This window comes from Nomascus leucogenys, chromosome 2 (genome assembly GCF_006542625.1).
Source record: "Nomascus leucogenys isolate Asia chromosome 2, Asia_NLE_v1, whole genome shotgun sequence".
Classification (NCBI taxonomy): Eukaryota; Metazoa; Chordata; class Mammalia; order Primates; family Hylobatidae; genus Nomascus; species Nomascus leucogenys.
Window position 1 is genome coordinate 122,554,022 of NC_044382.1, and position 8,946 is coordinate 122,562,967.

Consider the following 8,946-nt stretch of genomic DNA (forward strand, 5'->3'; position numbering starts at 1 on the left):
AATTCCATGTGCCTCCAAAGAGAAAAAACTGCAACTACACATCAGCATTATGCAAATGACCTTTATTCTTAAAAGTTGGCTGAGAATGAGGAAATCCATCGCATTCAGAGATAGTCTGCGGGAGCAAAAAGGGAGAGAACAACAGTACTACTTTAAAAAGAAATGTACTATGTAATTTTCCCTAGCATTATCCAAATCAAACATTTTTGAAGCACCAAGCCTCCATCCACAGCTCAGAAACTGAAAAAATTATATTACATTTTTCTTATACAGGCACACATTGGACATATTGGAAGGTCAGTTGCAGATTATGGCAATAATGCAAAATACCCTATTAAGCAAGTCACACCATAATTTTTGGTTTACCAGTGCATATAAAAGTTATGTTTATACTAGTCTTTTCAGTGTGCAACAGAATTATGTCTCAAAAAATGCACACAACTTAAAAATTCCTTGTTGCTAAAAAATTCTAACAGTCATCTAAGCCTTCAAAGAATCATGATCATTCTGCTGGTGGAGGGCCGTGCCTCAGTGTCAATGTCTACTGCCTAATCAGGGTGATGTTTGCTGAAGTTTGGGATGGCTGTGGCAATTTAGTAAGGCAAGGGTTACAATCCTAGTCTCATAAAACAGACTTTAAACCAACAAAGATCAAAAGAGACAAAGAAGGCCATTACATAATGGTAAAGGGATCAATTCAACAAGAAGAGCTAACTATCCCAAATATATATGCACCCAACACAGGAGCACCCAGATTGATAAAGCAAGTCCTGAGTGACCTACAAAGAGACTTCGATTCCCACACAATAATAATGGGAAACTGTAACACCCCACTGTCAACATTAGACAGACCAACCAGACAGAAAGTTAACAAGGATACCAAGGAATTGAACTCAGCTCTGCACCAAGCAGACCTAACAGACATCTACAGAACTCTCCACCCCAAATCAACAGAATATACATTTTTTTCAGCACCACACCACACCTATTCCAAAATTGACCACATAGTTGGAAGTAAAGCTCTCCTCAGCAAATGTAAAAGAACAGAAATTATAACAAACTGTCTCTCAGACCACAGTGCAATCAAACTAGAACTCAGGATTAAGAAACTCACTCAAAACCGCTCAACTAAATGGAAACTGAACAACCTGCTCCTGAATGACTACTGGGTACATAATGAAATGAAGGCAGAAATAAAGATGTTCTTTGTAACTAACGAGAACAAAGACACAACATACTAGCATCTCTGGGACACATTCAAAGCAGTGTGTATTGGGAAATTTATAGCACTAAATGCCCACAAGAGAAAGCAGGAAAGATCCAAAATGGACACCCTAACATCACAATTAAAAGAACTAGAAAAGCAAGAGCAAACACATTCAAAAGCTAGAAGAAGGCAAGAAATAACTAAAATCAGAGCAGAACTGAAGGAAATAGAGACACAAAAAAACCCTTCAAAAAATTAATGAATCCAGGAGCTGGTTTTTTTAAAAGATCAACAAAATTGATAGACTTCTAGCAAGACTAATAAAGAAGAAAGAGAGAAGAATCAAATAGACGCAATAAAAAATGATAAAGGAGATATCACCACCGATCCCACAGAAATACAAACTACCATCAGAGAATACTACAAACACCTCTATGCAAATAAACTAGAAAATCTAGAAGAAATGGATAAATTCCTCGACACATACACCCTCCCAAGACTAAACCAGGAAGAAGTTGAATTTCTGAATAGACCAATAACAGGTTCTGAAATTGTGGCAATAATCAATAACTTACCAACCAAAAAGAGTCCAGGACCTGATGGATTCACAGTCGAATTCCACCAGAGGTACAAGGAGGAACTGGTACCATTCCTTCTGAAACTACTCCAATCAATAGAAAAAGAGGGAATCCTCCCTAACTCATTTTATGAGGTCAGCATCATCCTGATACCAAAGCCTGGCAGAGACACAACAAAAAAAGAGAATTTTAGACCAATATCCCTGATGAACATTGATGCAAAAATCCTCAATAAAATACTGGCAAACAGAATCCAGAAGCACATCAAAAAGCTTATACACCATGATCAAGTGGGCTTCATCCCTGGGATGCAAGGCTGGTTCAACATATGCAAATCAATAAATGTAATCCAGCATATAAACAGAAGCAAAGACAAAAACCACATGATTATCTCAATAGATGCAGAAAAGGCCTTTGACAAAATTCAACAACCCTTCATGTTAAAAATTCTCAATAAATTAGGTATTGATGGGACGTATCTCAAAATAATAAGAGCTATCTATGACAAACCCACAGCCAATATCATACTGAATGGGCAAAAACTGGAAGCATTCCCCTTGAAAACTGGCACAAGACAGGGGTACCCTCTCTCACCACTCCTATTCAACATAGTGTTGGAAGTTCTGCCCAGGGCAATTAGGCAGAAGAAGGAAATAAAGGGTATTCAATTAGGAAAAGAGGAAGTCAAATTGTCCCCGTTTGCAGATGACATGATTGTATATCTAGAAAACCCCATTGTCTCAGCCCAAAATCTCCTTAAGATGATAAGCAACTTCAGCAAAGTCTCAGGATACAAAATCAACGTACAAAAATCACAAGCATTCTTGTGCACCAATAACAGACAAACAGAGAGCCAAATCATGAGTGAACTCCCATTCACAATTGCTTCAAAGATAATAAAATACCTAGGAATCCAACTTACAAGGGATGTGAAGGACCTCTTCAAGGAGAACTACAAATCACTGCTTAATGAAATAAAACAGGATACAAACAAATGGAAGAACATTCCATGCTCATGGGTTGGAAGAATCAATATAGTGAAAATGGCCATACTGCCCAAGGTAATTTATAGATTCAATGCCATCCCCATCAAGCTACCAATGACTTTCTTCACAGAATTGAAAAAAACTACTTTGAAGTTCATGTGGAACCAAAAAAAGAGCCAGCATTGCCAAGACAATCCTAAGCCAAAAGAACAAAGCTGGAGGGATCACGCTACCTGACTTCAAACTATACTACAAGGCTACAGTAACCAAAACAGCATGGTACTGGTACCAAAACAGAGATATAGACCAATGGAACAAAACAGAGCCCTCAGAAATAATGCCACATATCTACAACTATCTGATCTTTGACAAACCTGACAAAAACAAGAAATGGGGAAAGGATTCCCTATTTAATAAATGGTGCTGGGAAAACTGGCTAGCCATATGTAGAACGCTGAAACTGGATCCCTTCCTTACATCTTATACAAAAATTAATTCAAGATGGATTGAAGACTTACATGTTAGACCTAAAACCATAAAAACCCTAGAAGAAAACCTAGGCATTACCATTCAGGACATAGGCATGGTCAAGGACTTCATGTCTAAAACACCAAAAGCAATGGCAACAAAAGCCAAAATCGACAAATGGGATCTAATTAAACTAAAGAGCTTCTGCACAGCAAAAGAAACTACCATCAGAGTGAACAGGCAACCTACAGAATGGGAGAAAAGTTTTGCAACCTACTCATCTAACAAAGGGCTAATATCCAGAATCTACAATGAACTCAAACAAATTTATGAGAAAAAAACAAAGAACCCAATAAAAAAGTGGGTGAAGGATATGAACAGACACTTCTCAAAAAGAGACACTTATGCAGCCAAAAAACACATGAAAAAATGCTCATCATCACTGGCCATCAGAGAAATGCAAATCAAAACAACAATGAGATACCATCTCACACCAGTTAGAATGGCCATTATTAAAAAGTCAGGAAACAACAGGTGCTGGAGAGGACGTGGAGAAATAGGAACACTTTTACACTGTTGGTGGGACTGTAAACTAGTTCAACCATTGTGGAAGTCAGTGTGGCGATTCCTCAGGGATCTAGAACTAGAAATACCATTTGACCCAGCCATCCCATTACTGGGTATATACCCAAAGGATCATAAAACATGCTGCTATGAAGACACATGCACATGTTATGTTTATTGTGGCACTATTCACAATAGCAAAGACTTAGAGCCAACCCAAACGTCCAACAACGATATACTGGATTAAGAAAATGTGGCACATATACACCATGGAATACTATGCAGCCATAAAAAATGATGAGTTCATGTCCTTTGTAGGGACATGGATGAAACTGGAAATCGTCATTCTCAGTAAACTATCACAAGGAGAAAAAAACCAGACACTGCATGTTCTCACTCATAGGTGAGAATTGAACAATGAGAACACATGGACACGGGAAAGGGAACATCACACTCCGGGGACTGTTGTGGGGTGGGGGGAGGGGGGAGGGATAGCATTAGGAGATACACCTAATGCTAAATGATGAGTTAATGGGTACAGCACACCAACATGGCACATGGATACATATATAACAAACCTGCACATTGTGCACATGCACCCTAAAACTTGAAGTATAATAATAATAAAATAAATAAATAAATAAAATCTTCAAGACAATAATAAGGTCATAATTACCTCTAACAGAATACAACTATCCTTTGTACAACCAGATGCACCAATCCCAAACCCAAATGCTATTATATATTTAAGTAACAATACTTAAATGCTGATGTGAAGTCAGTAAATCTGATGTCACCTGATAAAGGAGAAAAAAAATAAAATGAAGGTATTTTCTTAAAAAAAAAGACAACTCAGCATCTTCAATTAACTCTTCCTTTTACAGAAAAATTTCTCTCTAGCATGTGATGCTGTTTGATAGCATTTACTCACAACAAAACCTCTTTCAAAATTGGAGTCCTCTCAAAAATTGTCCTTGCTTTATTAACTAAACTTATGTAATATTCTAAATCCTTTGTTGTCATTTCGACAATGTGCACAGTATCTTCAGCAAGAGTGGAGACCACCTCATTAAACCGTTTTCTATTTTCATCTATAAGAAACAACTGTTCATCAGTTCAAGTTTTACCATGAGATTGCAGCAATTCAATCACATCTTCAGAACCCACTTTTAATTCTAGTTCTCTTGCTATTTCTATCACATCTGCAGTTACTTCCTTAACTCAAGTTGCTAGAAAATAATGCAGCCAGTGACTTTACATTGAACCCTTCAAAGTAAGGGGTTGGAATCCATTTCTTCCACACTCCTGTTAAGGTTGCTATTTTGACCTCCTCCCATGAATTATCAATATTCTTAATGTCATCTAGAATGATTAATCCTTTCCAAGAGGTTTTTAATTTCCGTTAAAGGAATTGTTGTCTATATCTATGGCAACTATAGTCTTACAAAATGTATTTTTCAAATAATAAGACTTGAAAATCAAAATTACTCCTTGATCCCTGGGCTGCAGAATGGATATTGTGTTATCAGCCATGAAAACAACATTAATCTCCTTGTGCACCTCCATCAGAGCTCTGGGGTGAACAGGTGCATTGTCAATGCACAGTAATAATTTGAAAGGAATCTCTTTTTCTGAGCAGTAGGTCTCAACACTGGACTTAAAATGTTCAATAACCATATTAGAAACATATGAGTTGTCATCTAGGCTTTGTAGTTCCACATATAAAGCACAGGCAGAGTCCATATAGCATTATTCTTAAGGGTTCTAGGATTTTTGGTCAATGAGCATTGGCTTCAACTTAAAGTCATCAGCTGCATTAGATACTAACAAGAGAGTCAGCCTGTCCTTTGAAGCTTCTAAGTCAGGCATTGACTTCCCCTATCTAACTGTGAAAGTCTTAGATGATCATCTTCCAATATAAGGTTGTTTCTTCTCCAGTGAAAATCTACTGTTTAGCATGGCCACCTTCATCAATAATTTTAGCTAGATCTTCTACATAACTTGCTATAGCTTCTATATTAGAACTTACTGCATCACCTTGCACTTTTATTTTATGTAGATGGCTTCCTTCCTTAAGTCTCATGAACCAATTTCTGCTAGATTACCACTTTTCTTCTTCAGCTTCTCCACATGTCTCAGCCTTCATAGAATTAGAGTTAGGGCTTTCTCTGAATTTAATTTGGTTTAAGGAAACATTGTGGCTGGCTTGATCTTCTTTCCAGACCACTCAAAATTTCTCTACTTCAGCAATAAAGCTGCTGCTTTCTTATCATTTGCATGTTCAGTGTGGTAGCAATTTAATTTTTTTCAAGAATTTTTCTTTGTATTTACACATTGATTAACTGTTTGGCAACGTATGTCTAGGTTTTCTGCATGCCTTCCTTGCTAAACAATTATTTCTAGCTTTTGATTTAAAGTGAGAGACATATGACTCTTCCTTTTACTTAAACACTTAGAGGCCACTGTAGGACTATTACATGACCTACTTTCAATATTATTCTGTTTCATGTAATGTGAGGCTTGAGGAGAGAGAGAGAGAGAGACAGACAGACAGACAGTCAGGGGAATAGCCAGTTGGTAGAGTAGTCAGAACACATGTATTTGTCCTTTAAACATTGTCATCTTATAAGGGCAAAGCTGGTGGCATCCCTCCAAAATTACAATCATTACATCAAAGATCACTGATCGCAGATCACAATAGCAAATATAATAATGATGGAAACATTGTAAATATTGTGAGAATTTCCAAAATGTGACCCATACACTTGAAGTGAGCACATGCTGTTGGAAAAATGGCTTCAATAGACTTGTTAAGCATAGGGCTGCTACCATTTTTCAATCCATAAAAATACAATATCTATGAATTCCAATGAAGCCAAGCATAATGAAATGATATATGATATATACTTTCTAACTCAGGAGCGTTTAAAATAATATGGTCCTCATTTTAATTACATCATTTATTTCTGCTACTCAGCAGCACACATATCAACAAGGGGAAGAAAGGGGAGCAACTGCCTTGAGTAGGCTCAACCATACACGAATTGGTCAATGGCTAACACATTTAAGCAGAATGTTAGGGGAGGGGGCCAGTGGTATTTCCTTGGATTTTAGGCACTTTGGGCAAGAATCTAACCAGGAACCAAGACAAAAATACTAAGAGTTGGAAAAGGAGCTAAGGTTATGTTTCTACATCACTTTTCTTCAAGTTACTCAAAGTGTTTGGTTCAAAATACAGGATGATTTGGTGACATGGGTGAAAGGATATTTCAGATGCTAAAAACGAAATACTCAAAAATAATGCAGTTTATTCATAGAGTGAATAACTAACAAGAATATGTCTTTTTCACCAAAAAACGCCTCACATTCCTCCTCCCTCTTCTAGTCCCTGGGTGATTCTATTTAAACATTTGTAAATTTTAAACATTTTATAAACAGTTTTAAATATTGGTGTAGGATTGAGTTGCTAGTTACTTTGTAACTAGTAAACATTTGGCCACCTTTTCCTCTTGTGAGCTAGGTAAACATTTCCATGTATTTTTCTAGCTCTTACCTATTCCATGGATGATCATCAGCAATTGTATATAGCAAGTCATAGATTAACAAAGATACCCAACATACTAAGGAAGCCATTTACCCAAGATTTTCTGTAGTTATTTTGATAAGCAGATTTTGGCCATAACATTACCAATTGTAAAATCTTGTACCATTCCAGAGAGAGGCTAAAAAACTCTCATGAAAGCACCAGTATCTGAGTGCTGACCACTGTAGGCTTCTGCGCTTACAGAGGAGCTGCATCACAGATGAGAGAAATACAGCCAAGACTTCAACTACGATTGAGCAGAAATCTTCCCATAAACATGAAGACAATTCGTAACTAGAGTTTAAGTTTTATAAAGGTGTCTAAAAATACCTTATTTTGAACGATGCAAAAGTGATCCAGTCTGGAAGCATTGTAAAAATAATGCTTCCTTCCCAGTCTGGGTACAGTTTGTAAAACCCTAGAGGCTAGAATTTCCTCAAGCCTGTTTTATCCTCTTTATTCTGGAGAAGAAAACACATCAAGAAATCAAAACATTTGGCTTGGAATGGATCTCATCCTTTGTTACAGACTGGCTGACTCTGAATGTATCAGGAATGTACTTCCTAGACCCCAGGACCAGAGTGACAGATAGAACAGGTCTGAGAGAAGCAGCAAACGTACTTCATCTTAGGGACAGAAAGAAACATGCTGGTATAACTCTAACTTAGAAAATAACCAGGTAAGGGGTCTTGTAAACTTCATACAATGCTGCTGCCTCTGAGTTATTAAAAAAATTACTAACAGGCTTCTGATCAACTAAAGGAATAAAATTAGGTGTTCAAAGGAGATTTTTTAATGTCCTCATCTAGAATTATTTCCCCATTGTGATAACACTGAATTATAACCAGAAGCTGGACATATTTTAAAAAACCTTTTAAATAGGCAGGTGTAAACCTTGAAAACATCAGTGATGTAGAGAACCCACCATTGAGTGTGAAGTTTGACAAATTGAGCCTAAAGCTTTAATTAATTGTCCCACGTCAGGCTACCAATAGATTAATGCTTTTGTTCTTGGCACCACTACCTTTATAAAAAATACATGGATGGAAAATGTGAAGAAATAAAAGAGAATGATGAATGCACTCACATTTAAAGATGGAAAGAAAAGAGGAACCTTTTCAAATACCACATGGGAGAAGAACTTTGTATCTTTACCACTCAGAATATACTCATAATTCCTGCCCATTTGCTCAACTATGTTTACTATTTTAGTTTTCACTGAACCTTAACACAAATCAATTTGGGACAAAGATACAAACAAATTTTTTGATAATTTTTGCAATCTTGATAATTTTCTTTTAAAAAATTAACAAAACAACCTGGCCTAGTGCTACACATCAAGTTTTTTTTTAATAGGCTTTTAAGAGCAGTTTTAAGTCCACAGCAAAATTGAGCAGAAAGTACAGAGTTTCCATATACCTCCGACCTATCCCCTTCCCAAAGCCTCCCCGCTATCAATATCCCCCACCAGAATGGCACATTCGTTATAGCTGATGAGCCTATACTGACATCATTATCACCCAAAGTTCATTGTTTACATTAGGGTTCACTCTCGGTGTT

The 8,946-nt window shown here is 36.9% G+C and overlaps 1 long non-coding RNA gene across 1 annotated transcript; it reads left to right on the top strand.

Moving 5' to 3' along the window:
* Positions 1-211: 211 nt before the first annotated feature.
* LOC105739427 lies at positions 212-8,174 on the top strand. The gene is made up of 2 exons (XR_001115341.2): positions 212-296; positions 7,519-8,174. It is a non-coding gene; the product is annotated as an uncharacterized LOC105739427 (long non-coding RNA).
* The last annotated feature ends 772 nt before the right edge of the window (positions 8,175-8,946 follow it).